The 16170-nt window shown below is 46.3% G+C and overlaps 1 long non-coding RNA gene across 1 annotated transcript in view; it reads left to right on the top strand.

The window, feature by feature from the left end:
* Window positions 1-624: 624 nt before the first annotated feature.
* Window positions 625-16170, top strand: part of LOC146036777 (uncharacterized) — a 15895-nt gene continuing 349 nt past the window's right edge. The window contains exons 1-3 of the long non-coding RNA XR_014460958.1: window positions 625-908; window positions 5543-5692; window positions 13722-13802. This is a non-coding gene — a long non-coding RNA (uncharacterized LOC146036777). The remainder of the gene's footprint in view (window positions 909-5542; window positions 5693-13721; window positions 13803-16170) is intronic.

Raw genomic sequence — 16170 nt, 5'->3', positions numbered from 1 at the left:
CAACGCCTCTGACAGGCTGCCACCAGATTGAATTAGGTGGGCCCTGTGGGTATTGCGGGTGAGCGGGCCTGTGTGCACAGAAAGGGGGTTCCTATATTGGAAGCCAATAAATGGGGGTACTGCTGCCCAGTATTATCCCTGTGTCCCCCTGTTTAGAAAGTCTCCAGTGCAGGGTAGTACTTCAGGGGTAGGTTCCGGGTGAGTGGCCCCTGAAATAGTTAGGTAGCCAAGAGGGCCTTAGTGGTAGTGCCGGGTAGTATGCTGCTGTCCCCCTACTTGTAACTGGGTACAGTGGTGGGGGATGAGCGGTACTAGGAGGGTTACTCCGGCAGAATGAGTAATAGTTATGAAAAAGAGAGACAGAGAATTATGGCCCAAGTGAAGGTCCCAATATCGACTGGGGCCACAGGGGTTAACAGTGTAAACCTTTAGATGTATTGCCGGTTAGACTAAATCTGAATATATGTCCTGGTGTAGGTAGAAGTTACCATAGCTCTCTCGGGTACTGATTGTCCCGATTTAGAGTGAGGGATATACTGTCAGATGACGGAGCCGTGTGTGGGCAGTTGCTGAGACACTTCTCAGCGTACAAACATCTGTGTTGCCGGGGCCGTTTCAGAGCGGCTCGTGCTGGGGTACCTGTCAGCGCGCTGGTGTGCTGCCGGGGCCGTGTCAGAGCGGCTAGTGCTGGGGTACCTGTCAGCGCGCTGGTGCGCTTGTCGTAACTGGTCCCGTCTATGCGGCTGCCGGCTGCTGGTTCCCACCGGGTGTGTGCGCTGATGCCTGGTTGTACCCGTGCCGGGTTAGGACGCTGCTAGCTGCTGCTGCTGCGGGGAGGCGCACTGTGAAGGCGTCACTCCACTATCACCACCAACGATCGTTTCACCTTGGGGCAAGGCTTCTTCAGGGTTAGTGTGTGTCCCTGCACACCAACATGCCCTACCCCACATGCCAACTTTACCCTCCCCACACAATAACTTTACCCCACACCAACCTGGCCCTCCCCCCCTTACCAACCTGCCCTCCCCTGCACACCAACCTGCCCTCCCCTGCACACCAACCTGCCCTCCCCTGCACACCAACCAGGCCCTCCCTGCACACCAACCTGACCCTCCCTGCACACCAACCTGCCCTCCCCTGCACACCAACCAGGCCCTCCCTGCACACCAACCTGAACCTCCCTGCACACCAACCTGACCCTCCCTGCACACCAACCTGACCCTCCCTGCACAATAACTTGACCCCACACCAACCTGACCCTCCCTGCACAAAAATAAGACCAGCACTGCACACTAACTTGACCCTCTGTGCATTGCAGTAGAGAGCCTAGCTGGGCCCAGGTATTTTTCAGGGGACATGGCCGTGACAATTAGTAGGAGGTGTGGCCAATGAAATACAGAAAAAAATGTGCTTTAAGCATCTCATTGGCCACACCAGCCCAGCAAGCAACAACATTTGCTTGGTTGAAAATAGCAACTTTAAGGTAACAGCAGGCCTCACTGGGCCTCTCCAACAGACCTGGGCCTGGGAAGTTAATACCCCCTGCCCTCCTCTTTTGGCACCACTGCCTCTGTGCACACCAACATGCTCTCCCCTGTGCACCAACATGCCCTCCCCTGCCCACCAACCTGACCCTCCCTGCACACCAACCTGACCCTCCCTGCACACCAACCTGACCCTCCCTGCACAGCAACTTGCTCTCCCCTGTGCACCAACATGCCCTCTCCTGCCCACCAACCTGACCCTCCCTTCACACCAGCATGCCCTCCCCCACGCACCAACCTAACCCACCTTGAACACCAACATGCCCTCCCCCACGCACCAACCTAACCCACCTTGAACACCAACATGCCCTCCCCTGCACACCAATATTTATTTTGGGAGCCAGAGTATGATTTATCAAAGCTTGAAGAGGGACAAAGTGGAACGAGAAAGTACCAGCCAACCAGCTCCTAATGATCAATTTTTAAGCACAGCCTGTAACATGACTGTTAGGATCTGGCTGGCTGGTACTTTATCTCTCTCCAATCTTTGATAAATCTCCCCGTTGGTGTATCGTTGATCACATTTAGCATGTTTTCCTCAGCATAGCGAGATGCACGTCCTGATTTATGGATGTTTTCTCGGAGGAGCGGCCCCAAAATCTTTTATTGTGACGGAGAAAAAAATAAATGACTAATCTAGTTCTTTATTTTTATCAGGAAGCATGAAATAGAGCCGGCAATTACTATCCATAATTGTCTTTATGTCTAGCTGCAAATTAGATCTGAGAATTTACTATCTGCGCCTCCGAATCTTGTTACAAAGTAAATGTTGCAATGATTTTTCTCATTGCAACTAGCAAAATAAATTGGCGCATAACTAATATAAATGGCTTGATAAGTGCATGCATTTTATTTTATATAGTGTGCATAACATTATGTATGGGCTTATTAGATGTGTGGCCCTGTTCGTAGCTATCAATTATTTAGCAATTCTGCATCTTGCATTCTTAGAGGATAAGGTTTAAGGTTTACCAAGATTTGATTAATTACACAGCGTTAAAGCTACCCCCCCCCCCCCCCCCCTGGGGGTGTTAATGGACAAAGGGCCAATTCTGACATGATCGCAGGACAAATGTGTTCTCAAAATGGGCAAAACCATGCTGCAATGCAGGTGGGGCAGATGAAACATGTGCAGAGAGAGTTGGATTTGGGTGGGTTGTGTTGAAACTTAAATCGAAATGGCTGTGTAAAAATAATGCAGCCAGTATTTACCCTGCACAGAAACATACTGTAACTCCCCTAAATCTAACTCTCTCTGCACCTGTTACATCTGTCCCACCTGCAGTGCAGTATGGTCTTGCCCGTTTTGAGAACATATTTGTCCTTTGATCATGTCTGAATTAGACCCAAAAGCACTGATATATTATGATGACACCAAGCAGGGACTCCAGGGTCTGGCAGAGGAGCGCAGCACACCCATCGCTACCCGTGCAGATATCGCTGTTTGAGTGAAATCCCCCTGGGCAAAGAGCATGTAACCCCCAATGGCAAAAAGCATGCTCCCCCCCCCCCCACCCCCTGGCATTGAGCATGCAAACCTCCACCCCACTTTGCAAAGAGCATATAGCTTTCCCCTGACAACGTGCATGGAAGCCACCTGTCAATGAGCATATAACTCCCACCTGGCAAGAAGCATATAACTCCCACCTGGCAATGAGCATGTAACCTCCTGGCAACAAGCATGTAACTTCCCCGAGCAACATGCATGTAACCCCCCCTTGCAAGGAGCATAAAAATGGCTGGCAAGTAAACTCCAGCAAATAACCCCCAGCGACGAGCAAGAAATCTCTGGCAAGGAGCATGTAGGAAAATAAAAAATATGCCACCTAGCTAAGCGTCTGGTCCTTCATCAAACCTATGTGATGATATCTAACAGCAGGCTAAACGGCGCACGCCGCTGGTGTTTCTCAATGGGGTGTCGGGGAATACGGTTATCTTTGCAGAATAATTAATGTCATATGTTTATTGAGCGTGTAGTGAGCAGCTTCTAAGTTCCCTGCTAAGTACTGATATGGGCTAATGACCTGCAGAGAGCCACCTAGGATTGTGTTCCAAGCTCAGATGTCAGTGAGCCCAACATGTTCCCCTCATGCACAGTTGCTTTAATGGAAAATGCGATGTCATTTCCATCTGTTCTCCCCGGACTCTATTAAACCTGTGTAGTGGTGAAAGGTGACGGCGTGCTTCAGCAACCGCACCTTGCCGCATCCGCGCAGATATAGCGATGAAGAGGGTACTATAGCAGACACATACTATACCGCCCGGCCACAGAGCGCTAATTAGCACACCGTGGTCGGTGCAGGCCTGATATTCCCTATTCTGTACAGTGACGCCATGTGTTACACAGATCATAGGTGCATATGTTCTGGAATTAAACTAGAGAATGATTACAGTGCGGCCATTGAATTTGGGCTTGGAGGCCCGTTCATAGGCTTGGATTCAGCTTGGATTGGATATGTTAAGCTAAGCTGCACGCTACAGTTTAATATATGCAATCCTTAAGCAATGCAAATGCAGAAGGGGGAGCATACCAGCCCAACACAGTAATGGCCCTTGTACCATATCATGCCCTACACAGTAATGTCCCTTGTACCATATCATGCCCTACACAGTAATGGCACTTGTAACATACTATACCTCACACAGTAATGGCCCTTGCCCCATATAATGCCCTACACAGTAATGGCCCTTGTACCATATTATACCTCACACAGTAATGGCCCTTGCCCCATATTATGCCCCGCACAGTAATTCCCCTTGCACTATATTATGCCCCACACAGTAATGGCCCTTGTACCATATTATACCTCACACAGTAATGGCCCTTGCCCCATATTATGCCCCGCACAGTAAATCCCCTTGCACTATATTATGCCCCATACAGTAATGGCCCTTGTACCATATTAAACCCAACACAGTAATGGCCCTTGCACCATATTATACCTCACACAGTAAAGTCCCTTGCACCATATCATGCCCCACACAGTAGTGGCCCTTGCACCATATTATGCCCCATACAGAAATGTTCCTTTACCATATTATACCTCACACACAAATTTCCTTTGTACCACATTATACCCCACACAGTAATGGCCCTTGCCCCATATTATGCCCAACACAGTAATTTCCCTTGAAACCATATTATGCCCCACACTGTAATGCCCCTTGCACTATATTATGCCCCACACAGAAATGGCCTTTGTACCATATTATGCCTCAAATAGTAACACTGCCCCTCACTAATCATGAGATCGTAGCTGCCCAATGTGAGGGGTTCCCCCGTCACGTCATTACCACAGGCCTGCGGTCTTGCGCCTGCTTCCTTTACTGAGACGCTATGAAATGGCCCTCCCAAAATAGCCGGTGCCTCCTCTAGCATCCTTAACAATTGGCCATTTTGGGAGGGGCATTTTCAGTAGTATTCCATATTGAATATTGTCTGCAGCACTGGCCGTACTCACGGGCCCCTCGGCCCTCGATTTGGGCCTACTGATTACACATCTTATTGCAGCAAGCAAAAGCTCTGTCAGTTGCTGAACATTTCTTTATGAGTGACCGTAAAGGGGATATTTGGAATGGAAAGTACTAAAATAAAAAACAGAGACAGACGTCGACATTCAATAAACAATAGTTTTATCATTTTTAAACAATTAAGCTCCATTACAATTTGTGAAACGTCCAAAGATTTTCTGCGCACTAATTGAAGAACGTCCTCCACATGTGCAGTCACCTTGGTGCAATCTCCACTTATGTGTAAGCAACGTCTGTCCTTACTAACCCTTTGCAATGCCCCAGAGTATAACCAAATAGCCCAGGCTGGTGTAACCTTTTGGTACAATGAATCCTCTGGAATATGGAGAGCACTTACTTATTTTTCCATGACCTTATGTTATTGTCACAGAGCACTTCTTCCAAATAGAAACATCATTGTAGTATGTATAACGGAACTCCTAATTGCTTTTAGTGCATAGGACAGGATTTAATTACTCTATTTACAGACAGCCGGATGCTGGACGCTGGAAGTCGGCAGGAAATAACAGCGAAGTAGAATAAAAGTGTCATTACATCTTACTTTTCTGCAAAACCTCCTAATACGATAAGACATGTTCACAGAGCCGTTAAATTCGCCCTTTGCTTACAAGAAAAAGGTCAGTTCTTCGCTAACAAATTGTAATAGTTTAGTCATAAATGATTATATCAGTACCTCAAATATATTCCTGGGCCACTACAAATAGTTTTATCGCTGCTTTCATCCAAAGGAAATGCGCGATAGTTTGTTTAACTCACAGTTTTTAGAAGAAGAAAAAAAAATGTTTCTGGTTTGTCATCAAATAAGGGATCAGTTATCGGGATGAGACGTAGGAGTCCTATTTCAGGATGTCTGATTGAGGAGAGTTAAACGATAACACACCGTATTTTTACTGTTTGACAAAATGTATATTTATATATCAAATTAGATATACAAATAGTTTACACCAGTGGCGGATCCAGGAGGGGGGGGGGGAGCACAGTTCAATATTCAAATAGGCAGCCACACCCACTGCCAGTGAGTCTGTTTGGAATGGCAGTTGGTGGCAGTGGGTGTGGCTCCCCTTTTTGAATTTTGAACTGCTATAGTCCCGCCACTGGTTTCCACTACTGTAAAATATTCACGTACTGTACTTCCAAACGAAAAACAGGTGCGGCATAGCTCACAGTCAGATGTCTAGGTCGACAGCAGGATGACATGCACAAGGCCGACATCGAGAAAAAGTCAATACACAAAAGGGCAACCTGAAAAGGGTCAACGCAGGATTTTTTCACATTTTTATGTCAATGTAGACAACTGAGCATGTGTTGAACCCCCAATTAGTGTAGCCTGTACCATCACATGCTTCAAGCCGCAATCAGAGACCACTTGCATGGTAAAGTATGAAAAAATCCAAGTACATAAAAAATCATGAAAAACTCATGTAGCCCTTTACATGTGTCGCCATTGCCATGGCAACCTATTGTGTCGGCATTTTGTCAATGATGACGTAGACTTTATGTTAGCCATCCAGATACCGTTTTATAGATAGAGATTTAGGGAGTTTAGGGAGCTGAAAAAACTGTTAACGGCTATTTTGCTGCTAGTTTAGTTGTATTTGTTTTAAGCGTGAATATGACCTATTATCACATTGCTTTAAATTTGTATTTTTCAGCCTTTAGTATTGTAACTATTTCCTGTCTATTAATGGCAGTGATGCAAGATACTATCTGTGTGCTGTTGGAGGATCCTGTTATCTGCAGAATACAAGTTTCACGCTACTGTTTTTTTAAAAATGTATTTGTTTATGTATTTGTTTATTTATTTTTTGTTTGTTTATTTTTACAGTTTGTTTAATACGATTTTTAATTTGACCAATGAGATGTTATATTGGGTAAAAACATTAAGGGAAGGTTAACTAAGTAATACCCATTTTTACACCAAAAAGGCCAGGTCACACCGGTGTTTCTGGACCCGGGTGCAACCCGTCGTTTGACCCTTTGTACACAGGCGTCCCCACCCGGCATGATGTCTGTGGAGGTGGGTCCTGAGCCAGCACTTGGAGATGACATCAACTCCAAGCTCTGTAAAATCCACCAACAAGCTGGGGGCAAGCCCAGCACCAGGGAAAGCTGCCCCCAGCTTCTACACCTCCATCCTTCATCCATGAGATGAATGGATGCCACATACAGGCATCCATTCACCTACTCCCCGCTTATACACGCCCCCTGCCCAACCTCCAGACACTGTGGTTAGCAGGTATGGGCTCCCCCATTGGTGAAAACAGGTCCCAGGTTGAATGACCCAGGTTCCATGGTAATCGGGACAGTTGGGATGTATGCTATATTGCAGTGCAAAAAGAAAGCAGTCAGTATTTACCCTGCACAGACACAACATTCCACCCAAATCTAACTCTCTATGCACATGTTACATCTGACACACCTGCAGTGCAGCATGGTTTTGTGCATTAGAGAGAGAATTTGCTTTTGCAAATGAACCACAGTCAGGACCAGTGGCGGATTCAGGGGGGGGGCACCCGGGCACGTGCCCCCCCTGTCAATAATTTTGTAGATGAGGACCAGAGCTTTCCAACGAGCCTAGCCCCATGTCTCTAGCCCCCCGTGAACCGGAGATATCGCCTGGCAAAGCTGTAACATTTTTTCCCCATAGGATAATATGGGACCCGTCAATTCCGACCCCCACCCGGTTCCGACAGCTGCCAGTTCCCTCCCTGGCATCACAGGAGCTTGTGACTGATGTTATTCAATTCTAAATCGCTGGGCCTTCAATATGATACCAGGATGGTCCATATCGGTCAATCGGTTCCAGAAATATTGCGTGTAAATCGATTTTTTTTGTTTTTGAAATGTAATTTCATGGCTGTTCATGTTCTTTGAGGGCAGATTACTCTGGAACCAAACATTCCAGTTTTACTGGACCAAAATCATTCAAAGCCCACTCAAAAGTTCTTCAATATGATACTTGTCTCATGTAAATGGGTCAGTTAGTTCCGAAGATATAGCCGGTTAAATGAGATAACTGGTTAAAGGGGGGGAGGGGTGGTTTTCTCTCCCCCTCACACCAGAAAATGCAGGGACTAGGCTGGTGTAAAAGGGGCCAACCTGGGAATACATTTTCTGGTGTGAAATGGGTATTATTTCAAATAGCTGGGACCTGCAGTGCTCGGAATACAGCCAGGCTCTGCCACTGTCAGTGGCTATCACTTATGCCTGGCGGCTTTCCCCCATTTACCACGAGCATGTATTCCCCGTTGGCAATGAGCATGTAATCCCACATGGCAACGAGCATGGAACCTCTGGCAATGAGCATGGAACCCTTGGCAATGAGCATGTAGATAAGTAGCACTTACTGTATGTAGCATAATTTTTAATAGGCATTATGGTGTTTGGCATAATACATAATGGACATCATGCCGTGTAACTTAACGTGCAATGGACATTATGGTGTAAATGTTTAATGCACGCCTTTGGCGGACAATGTCCCTGTTTATGAAGCGTATTGTGAATTTTGTCTTAATCTGTGTGGCATTATGTGAATTCGGGCTCAATCCGTGTGGCATTATGTGAATTTTGTCTCAATCCGTGTGGCATTATGTGAATTTTGGCTCAATCTGTGTGGCATTATGTGAATTTTGGCTCAATTCGTGTGGCATTATGGGAATTTTGGCTCAATCCATATGGCATTTTATGAATTTGTCTCAATCCGTGTGGCATTATGTGAATTTTGACACAATCCATGTGGCATTATTTGAATTTTGACACAATCCATGTGGCATTATGTGAATTTTGGCTCAATCCATTTGGCATTATGTGAATTTTGGCTCAATCCGTGTGGCATTATGTGAATTTTGACACAATCCATGTGGCATTATGTGAATTTTGACACAATCCATGTGGCATTATGTGAATTTTGACACAATCCATGTGGCATTATGTGAATTTTGGCTCAATCCATTTGGCATTATGTGAATTTTGGCTCAATCCGTGTGTTATTATGTAAATTTTGGCTCAATCCGTGTGGCATTATGTGAATTTTGACTCAATCCGTGTGGCATTATGTGAATTTTGTCTCATTCCATTTGGCATCATGTGTAAGGGGCAAGTATAATGGGGTCTAGTATTTTTTTGCATAATGTGTAGAAGTTGTATATGGTGTTGTACACTACACTCAAGGACATACCCCCTGTTGAGTGGTCACACCCCCTTTTCCAGAGCGCGCCTTCGGCGCGCGCACAACTACAGTACATCCTTCACTTTTGTCACCATGGTGGGCCTGCGTACTTTAAATGCCAGGGCCTATTTTTAATCCCATTCCTACCCTCTCTCTGCCGCTCTTAGCATGTACACTGGCACCACTAACACTGGCCCTCCCCCACCTAAACCCTCTTTTATCATGGTGCCCCCCCTGTCATTTTATCCTGGATCCGCCCCTGGTCAGGACCATTGTGTGTATCCAGCGGGGACCCGGCGGGTTGCCGGCATTGGCAAGTGCATAGACAAATTGTGCAGCGTGTTCTCCATTGTCTGTATATGCAGGACAAAGGGAGACATTGTTTGCATTCCTGCGGAGCGTGCACCTCTGTGGTCCCGAAGACCGAGTTTGAGAACCTGTGAATTAGTCTATAAGGATACATTTTGTAACACAATAGTACATAGTTCATTTATAGGGACTGATACACTTCTCACAATGGGCTACGCAGCTGGCGTTACCCTCTGCACGGGGGGGGGGGGGGGTGCCTGTTGGAGGAGCAATAGTGCATTAGGAAATGTGTTACACAAACCAGGCACATCTCTATTTTTTTACAGCATTTCTTCTTTAGTACATCCCGTGGCTCCGTCACTGCAGGAAACTCTCTGTATAAAACTACCAGACTTAGCAAATAATCTCCACTCGGATCCTGTACAAACAGCTGGTCCTGCGCTTTGCGTGCGGAGGATTTGGGCTGTGATATACTGTACGTGCTGATAAAGAAATGAATTATACAGTATAAGGAACCACCTCCAGGTGCGCTCCGTACACCTGCGAGACGGAATATTTATAGATGTGTCGCCTCCCACAGTATAACGTACAGCCGCGTTCATACTCAGTGTGGGAGAAAACTCAGCAGCATTTAAATAAATAGCAAAACAAATATATCAGCAGGATACTGAGTAATGTTTGTGTACGGAGTGCTTTATTTAAGACTCGTTACCATCCCGTTAAAATGACAGAACAACCTATCAAACCATTTCTCCTGCCTTCTCTAAACAAAGTCAGCCTGGACTAACTTTTCTAGCACCCACTGTACTCCGCAATTTGGGGCAGCCGCACCCCCCCCCCCCCCCCTTGCCAAATTATGACAATAGCACTGGTATAAAATATGATCAAGAGCTGCCACCACACCATGCAGTGTTATGCTGGGTACACACAAGGACGATATGGCCCAAAACGAGCCAATTTAGATACAATCTCAACCAATTGTATGTAATTCGGCCATGTTTTCGGCCATTTCGCTGCCCTTTTGATACGATCCCAATCCGATGCGCGGCCCCTGCTGCAGGTAGGATCTAAGAGACGACCATTGTAGTGGGTGCCGGTCGCGATCGGATCGCGATGACAACAGGGGCTTTTCCTGTGCCAGTCAGCGGCTCCGTCAGCTCGTGAGCGGGTCGTATGTTCCTGTGACAACCCGCTCACGAGCACCATCGTCCTGGTGTGTACCCAGCATAAGGGACAGAGCAGAGCTGCTGCACATGCCCAGTGTACCAGCTTCTTCTGCCACATTTACTGTATGTGTGGCTCTGATCCCTCATACTATGCAATGGACCAGAGAGCAGCTGCCAGGGGGAAGAGGCAGGAACCTTACCATGAAGTGGGAGATTGTGAACTTAGAAAGTGCAGCACTGGTTTTATAATGTTTGTGTATTTATTATGATTTGTTTAACCTTTTCTTATTTAAATGTGTGAAACAGCCTACACTATAGACCATCTGTACTGTTAGATATAAATACTGTATTCTATACAGTGTCCAGTGTATAAAAAAGACCAATTTTCAAGGCTGTTACCGCTCCCCCAGTCTCACATACTTACTCCAATGCGCTGCAGAGTGGGAGACTTTGGATTACATTTGGAAACCCCCCTCTAAAAATCTTGCATTTGCCACTGCCCATTGAGCATGGACTTTAACTGTCACACATATGGCTACAATGGCAGTTAGGGTCCTTTTATATTACTAAGCGAAAGACCACAGATATCTCTGACTGATGAGTTATTTGCTGCACAGGTGACCACGGAGCTCTTCCATTGGCGTAATCACTTGCTCGGTGGTACAGTCACTAGGTCGACTTAGTGAAGGTTGACATATATTTTGTAGACCACCAAAGATCGACAGGGCTTAGAGTGGAACCTGAAATAGGTCAATATGATTAATGTTGACAGGGTCGGAAGGTTGACACATGCATGTGGCCCTCAATTGGAAGGCCGACTGTCATAAGGTGGAGTTTTTCTCTGGGTTTATTTTTTAGCTGACATGTGCCGACAGGCGGTATCTCATAACCTACCATCCACTACGGTCTGGTGGGAGAACATAATAGTGTGACGAGATGTGGTACACGGTTTCCATGTCGACATTTGGGCCTAAAACGCGAAAAACTCATGTCGACCTGTTTCAAGTGTCGACCTTCAGCACATCACGCACCAGTTAGTATGTGAACCCTCCCGTGGAGCTGCCGGGGGAGTGCACAGGAAACCAGGTGCTACTTGCCATTCAGACAAGTTGCAGTAGTAGTGGGACCGCGCATCGCTTTCATTATATCCTGTACAAACGGAGCGATCGGGTCTTACGTTTTAAGCGATCTGGTAAGAATAGCCCCAAATCGCGCCATGTGTATGGGCCATACTTGCCTACTTTTGAGAAACAGTTTCTGGGAGATTATAGTTGGTTAATAGTAGAATTTTGCACAGTGCCCCATTGAGGGGGCGTGTCATGCTCCACCCAAAGGGCGTGTCTAGTTCCATATATGGAGAGAGACTGTGAAAAGAGATTGTGAACGTGGCACCTAGAAGCATGGGTGTGCACTGCTACATCTGAGAGGAATCTTATACAATGTCTTATATCCAAATGTAGATGATCCCCAAAGCAGTTAGTAAGAGCTACTACACTTGGTAAAGTGCTGGGAAATGGGGCTGATGACTCAATGTAAATGTATCCGTCTCTCATTCCCTTTTTCCCCAAAAATGTAACAGTGTAATGTGTGCTAGGTGACATGAGGAAGATTGCTATACTTATGAGGGAGAGAGGGAGATTGCTAGACTAATGAGGGAGAGAGGGAGATTGCTGCTATGTCAGGAAGTCTCCTGCAGAATGCAGGAGGGGAGGTAACTATGATGTAACAGTGTAATGTGGGCTTGGTGACATGAGGAAGATTGCTAGACTAATGAGGGAGAGAGGGAGATTGCTGCTATGTCAGGGAGTCTCCTGCAGAATGCAGGAGGGGAGGTAACTATGATGTAACAGTGTAATGTGGGCTAGGTGACATGAGGGAGATTGCTAAACTAATGAGGGAGAGAGGGAGATTGCTGCTATGTCAGGGAGTCTCCTGCAGAATGCAGGAGGGGAGGTAACTATGATGTAACAGTGTAATGTGGGCTAGGTGACATGAGGGAGATTGCTAGACTAATGAGGGAGAGAGGGAGATTGCTGCTATGTCAGGGAGTCTCCTGCAGAATGCAGGAGGGCAGGTAACTATGATGTAACAGTGTAATGTGGGCTAGGTGACATGAGGGAGATTGCTAGACTAATGAGGGAGAGAGGTAGATTGCTGCTATATCAGGGAGACTCCTGCAGAATGCAGGAGGGGAGGTAACTAGGATGTAACAGTGTAATGTGGGCTAGGTGACATGAGGGAGATTGCTAGACTAATGAGGGAGAGAGGGAGATTGCTGCTATGTCAGGGAGTCTCCTGCAGAATGCAGGAGGGGAGGTAACTATGATGTAACAGTGTAATGTGTGCTAGGTGACATGAGGGAGATTGCTAGACTAATGAGGGAGGGAGGGAGGTTGCTGCTATGTCAGGGAGTCTCCTGCAGAATGCAGGAGGGTAGGCAACTATGATGTAACAGTGTAATGTGGGCTAGGTGACATGAGGGAGATTGGTAGACTAATGAGGGAGAGAGGGAGATTGCTGCTATGTCAGGGAGTCTCCTGCAGAATGCAGGAGGGGAGGTAACTATGATGTAACAGTGTAATGTGTGCTAGGTGACATGAGGGAGATTGCTAGACTAATGAGGGAGGGAGGGAGGTTGCTGCTATGTCAGGGAGTCTCCTGCAGAATGGTATGGGCCTTAACGTACAATAACTATTACAGAGTTACATTTGTAGCAGTACTTCTGGTAGATATTTTGTTTCCTCTGTATATTACACCAAAGCTTCTGCTTGTTATCAAATATTACAGAAAGTCTGATGACAGAAACATCTTCCGCGTAACGCCGCCGTGTGATTGCTAGTAGTAAATAACGCAATACATTTCTTATTTTAGCTGATAAGTTTAGGATTTGCAGTGTTGTATAGCAATAAGATCCTCACATGCATAACATGTATAATACATCAGCTGGAATTGCTGTCTGTTTCTGCTTCCTCTGAGCAAATATTTTTGTCTCTTTCAAAACAGGGAACACGGAAAACTCTGCTTGTCATATCGTACAAGGCAACTGTCATAGCTCAGAGCCACGTTCCAGTCCGCCAGCATGAAGTAAATAGAGTTGTCTGTGCTGCCTGATTATCTGTGCGGGTAACACTGCAAAATAGAATTTTACCTTTATAGACCAGAAGGTGAAAACTAAATCAGCAAGAAGTATTTATCTAGTTCTAAACCTGGTAACAAGCTGTAATTAGAGCGGGATGCGGTCATTTGGTCTACAGCATGATGGTCGACAGTCATTAGGTTGACACCATTAGGTCGACATGGGAAAGGGTCGACATGGGTCTAGGTCAACATGGGAAAGGGTCGAAAGGTCATTAGTTCGACAGGTCGTTAATTCGACAGGTCATTAGTTCGACATTTTCTAGGTCGACGGTAAAAAGGTCAACATGGGGTTTTTCACTGTTTTTTGAACTGACATGTGCCGACAGGCGGTATTTCATGCCCTACCATCCACTAGGGCGGGGGTGGGAGCATAAAACAGTGTGCCGAGTGCAGCGAGGCACCGTGCCCGACGCATGGTGAGCGCAGTGAGCGATGCGAGGGGATGCTGTGCACTTTAAACTGTGTCCACGTCGACTGTGTTGACATTCAGGTAAAAAAACAGTGAAAAACCCCATGTCGACGTTTTGACTGTCGACCTAAACATTGTCAAACTATTATCCTGTCGAACTAATGACCTGTCAAACTAATGACCTTTCAACCTAGAACCATGTCAACCTTTTCCCATGTCGACCTAGATTCATGTCAACCTTTTCCCATGTCGACCTAATGGTGTAGACCAAATGAACCCAACCCAATTAGCGTATAGCGATGGTAGATCCTCCATGGGTGTTTATTATTACCAGTTATTTATTGTATATAATGTAGCGTGCATATTCCACAGCACATTAAAGGGAATTATTGGCCATTCATGTACGTGCCGTAGTGGAAAGTGGTAAGAAAACAGAGTACCCAGGGGAAACACAGGCATGGAGAGAACATACAAACCTCACAGTTAGGGCCATGGTGAGAATCAATGCCAAGACTGTGAGGCAGTAACGCTAAAGGCCCCCATCCACTAGGGCAATATGGCACTTGTCATGCGAGTCCGAAGCATTGTTGCGATGGATAGCAAGAAAAGTGTCATATCGCATGTCCGTTTCCTGCGATTGTGATCTGAGGCACGTTCCTGTGTGCCTCACAAAGCAATCGCAGATCTCAGTGGCTGCCACAAGGATCCATCAGATCCTGCATGAATGAGATCACATACGATCCATTGTATGCAAAAGGACTGTTTCGGATGTATTGTATATAATCCAGCCGTCCAGGAGCTGCCGCGTGAGTTGTCGGGGCATCGCATGCGAGGTACGAATGGATGGGAGCCTTAATGGATTTAGATCTCTTCTTAAAACAAACTACTTTAGATCCTGACTGCATGACCAACTACAGACCGCTATCAAACCTTTCTTTTCTAGGGAAAGTTATTGAGAAAGTGGTTGCAAATAAACTGGAAACCCCACTTAGTGCCATCCAGTCCGTGGCCTGGATGGCACAGTACTAAGCTGGTTCATATAATCTCTCACTGGCAGGTCACAGAGAGTGCCATCTTTACACTTCACAATCAGTGTCACTGCCATGCGGTGTCACACAAGGTTCTATACTATCCCCCATGCTTTCTGCAGCGTACATGCTGGCGCCATGGCCTTGTCTACCGCTGCTATGCAGATGATACACATCTGTACTTGTCCTTTGCTTTGGGCACTGAGAACCCAATAACAATCCTAAATGGCCTCTCGCTGAGCTCCAGTTGGCTGAGACCAGTGGTGGTTTTTACCTCTGGACTGCAGCCCCCCTCCCGAAGGGGTATGCAATGTGTCAAAGGGGTTTGCAATGTGCATATTCGCACGTGCGCAAACCCCAACCATCGGCCGAGTAGCGAATTCAGACCCTAGCAATCAGATCTGAATTGCCCCCATGTGACCGTTTAATTGGCAGCTGAACATCAGGCACATTAGCAATCAGTTGTGATTGACGTTAATGGAGCCTTACAATAACTCAGTATATGAACATCAGTCATTAAGAAAATGTAACATAAATCATCCATTAATGTCAACTTGGAATCAATTTGCTAATTTGTCATTAACTGTGAGATTGTCCTATACTTTGTGTCACTTGGAGGGACAGCCACAAGTGCAGGCTGCGGGCTGATTACCTGTGAACAGCAGATCGCCTGGGTAATGACCTTGCCGCGGCGTTATACCGGCCGCAGTCCCCGCAGGTGCCGGTCAGTAATCACCGGACTCTTTCTACATTTCTCTCAGTTCCAATTGTCTCTGTGTCGGCAATGTCTCCACTTCACACTGAACATGATTAAAATCAGCAGCTGGGCCGCATAAAGAAATCCGGGAACACTCAAGGAAAATTAATTACAACTTTC

This window comes from Crinia signifera, chromosome 9 (assembly GCF_055691185.1).
Source record: "Crinia signifera chromosome 9, ASM5569118v1, whole genome shotgun sequence".
Lineage (NCBI taxonomy): Eukaryota > Metazoa > Chordata > Amphibia > Anura > Myobatrachidae > Crinia > Crinia signifera.
This window is presented reverse-complemented; position numbering and strand designations above follow the sequence as displayed.